Source organism: Octopus bimaculoides, chromosome 14 (assembly GCF_001194135.2).
Source record: "Octopus bimaculoides isolate UCB-OBI-ISO-001 chromosome 14, ASM119413v2, whole genome shotgun sequence".
In the NCBI taxonomy this organism is placed as follows: Eukaryota; Metazoa; Mollusca; class Cephalopoda; order Octopoda; family Octopodidae; genus Octopus; species Octopus bimaculoides.
In genome coordinates, this window is record NC_068994.1 from 44,338,479 (window position 1) to 44,341,943 (window position 3,465).

General features: G+C 35.3%; 1 protein-coding gene across 8 annotated transcripts in view; it reads right to left on the reverse strand.

Annotated features, from left to right (window-relative positions):
• LOC106872895 (protocadherin beta-15) overlaps positions 1-3,465 on the reverse strand; it is a 178,625-nt gene that overhangs the window by 55,411 nt on the left and 119,749 nt on the right. The gene's annotated exons all lie outside the window — the stretch shown is intronic.

Below are 3,465 nucleotides of genomic sequence, written 5' to 3' on the forward strand. Positions count from 1 at the left end.
TATATATATATATATATATATATATATATATATATATATATCAATATGTCACATTGTTTTTGTTGTGCACATTACAATGATGGAGCTGTGTATCATTGTAAGAAATCAGATCCTTCTTTACTGGAACACTTCAAATAATTAAAGATAGAAGAGAACGGACATACAAACATACATACGTATGTACATACATGCATACATCCATGCATACATACATGCATACATAATACATCCATGCATGCATGCCGCATACATATATATACATACATACAACAACCTAGAAGTGAATGGAATTACAATAGACAACTAAGATTGTTAAACGGTTGCATTTTCAAAGCATTAAGTTTAAGCATAAATATTTAAATTTCTGAAGCTCACTGCATTAATTATGATAATTCTAACTTAACTGTGTTTTTTATGCTGATGGTATCTCCGAGTAATTAATCTTAGCAATTTATTTTTTTTTTAATTTTCATTTTGTATCTCTCCCTGGGTTACATTACTGCAGTCTTAGTGGTTCCCTTATCACAACATCAGTAAATACAAAGAAGTCCATTCTTCAGTGGAAAAGTCTCAGAAGACCAAAGCATATTACGAATTATCTCTTATATTGCCACAAGACTGAAATACAAGTCATTGAGCTAAAGTTGTCTTTTCCTCTCCACATAAACATTTCTAATTAAATAGGCTTTGTATGGATACCTGCGCACAAACATGCATACATACAGACAGACAGATGAGAGACATGCACATGTATGTATGTGTATGTGTGCATGTATGTATGTATGTGTATATATATTGGTAAATAGCACCATTTGAGCGGAATCGTTACCAGCGTTGCCTTCTAGCACTTGTGCTGGTGGCACGTTAGAAAATCATTCGAGCGATGCCATTGCCAGTGCCGCTGGACTGGCTCCCATGCAGATGGCATGTAAAAAACACCTTTTTGAGCATGGCTGTTGCCAGTACCGTGTGACTGGCCCTCATGTGTGGAGGCGCAATGGCCCAGTGGTTAGGGCAGCGGACTTGCGGTCATAGGATCACGGTTTCGATTCCCAGACTGGGCGTTGTGAGTGTTTATTGAGTGAAAACACCTAAAGCTCCATGAGGCTCTGGCAGGGGATGGTGGCGAACCCTGCTGTACTCTTCCACCACAACTTTCTCTCACTCTTTCTTCCTGTTTCTGTTGTACCTGTAATTCAAAGGGTCAGCCTTGTCACACTGTGTCACGCTGAATATCCCTGAGAACTATGTTAAGGGTACACGTGTCTGTGGAGTGCTCAGCCACTTGCACGTTAATTTCACGAGCAGGCTGTTCCGTTGATCGAATCAACTGGAACCCTCCACGTCGTAAGCGACGGAGTGCCAACACACACACATCTATGTATGTATATATGTATGTATAAGATACGTTTATACAAGCAATGCATATGTGCATATATATATATAAATATGTATATGTGAATATATGGAGCACATGTATGTGTAGATATATGTGTTTGAATTGCGAACATATATAAAATTAGCTACAGATATAAATACACAGACATTAGGTGTATATAAAATTAAGAAAACTGCGTTATCAGTAGTGGCAATGCAAGTAAGTAACCATTTCTTCCTGAGAATATGAATTCACATTGATTGACTGATATTATTTGAAGTATGAACAGCAAAATCTGTTAAAGCCAAGAGCTAGATCAAAGAGTAAAATGTTTTCACACTGATGATATTACCAGCAGTAGGCTTATGATGAGTGAAAATCCTACTCCAAGCTTTATTCTACATGTGAAATATGCTAAATCTATAATTATTTTAGAATAATTTTCATTGTAATCTAGTCTGTAAAATCTTATAATCTATTCTAGCATAATATCTTTTAATCATATGTAGCACATCAACTCAAGATTTGTCTTTCGAATGTTCAGCTTTCTATATCTCTCGCTATAATTCCTTCAATTGTCATGTCCAAATTTGTCTTTACGTTCAGCTTAATCCAAAACACATGTTAGTAGTAACTCTTTATACAAAGCTATTGTTGTCATATTAAGAATAGCAATGGGCTAGTTATATTTAATCAATATTAGCTAACCCTTTGACAGCAAGCTAATCAATTAAAAAAAAAATGAAACATTAAGTCCAACTGAAAAATCTTCTTTTAACATAGATTTGTAGTACTCAAGTGGAAGGATTTGTAAACATTAATAATTTCACCATAATGATGATGATGATGATGATGATGATAATAATAATAATAATAATAATGCCCGTTTGATTCCAGGATTGTAAAGAAAAAGGATGAAAGATAAAAAAAAATACAATCCCTTAAAATTTGAAATAGGAAGAACTGTAAAGGTTCATAAAGGTTCATCAATAATTGGTGTGTTGGGAACAGTAAACAAAGACAGAGACAAATGGCTGAAGGAGATTGGAATAGAATGCCCAGTAGAGCTCCTACAGAAGGCCTGTCTCTAAAGGACAGCAAGGATTATCAAGAGGGTTCTAAGCACTTGAAAGACTACTGAAAACTTGTGGCTACCTAAGGTTACAGGTAGTAACCTGCTACTCACTTAAATCCTACCAGGAATAAGACCAAAACCAAGTAGTGATGATAATAATAATTAATTCTTTTATTGGCCACAAGGGCTAATATAAAGATACATTAAAGAACATGACAAGACGAATAATGCCCTGGTGCAGTACTAGGCAGTGGCTCTCATGGCTTCTGATCTTGACTGATAGGAAGTGTTATCATGCATATGTTTTGACTTGGTGTAAAAGATGGGCTACAGCAAATAGTCTGCTCAATACTGCAGATTTGCTTATCAGTTGCTTGACCTTAACCAGTTGAGCATGTCCCTTAGTGGCTGATGATATGTGCATCTCTGATCACAAGCAGAAGTAGAGGGGGAGCATCATAGCCACGTTTTAAGAGGGATTCTTTAGAGCTTCACTAATACACCCTTGGAAACATGAGTGTTTTGTTCAACATCCTTAAACAAACCTCATTCACACTCATTTTGAGCAGGATGGGCTACTCAACCTGAAGAAATTTCCAACTGCAAGATCATATGCTGTTTATCTTGATATGGCATCACCATATTGTGTACATACGGTTGTAATGCATGTGCTTGGTGTACGTTTATCAGACTAGTAGTGATGACGGGTATACTGAGCTTCGTATATTTGTAGCCCAGTGTCATCTTGATAGCATACACTGCTCTCTCATTCAATACTACTATATATATATATATATATATATATATATGCTTTCGGTGTGAATGGTTTTTTTATACAATCCTGTAAATAATAATAATAATGGCATTTTTATATAACCTTAATGCTTATGGTAATTACCGTGCAATGACTAAGGAAAATAGTCTAATAAAGGGGTATATATATTTATATATGTATATATATATATATATATATATATATGTATGTGTGTGTGTGTGTGTGTGTGTGCATGTT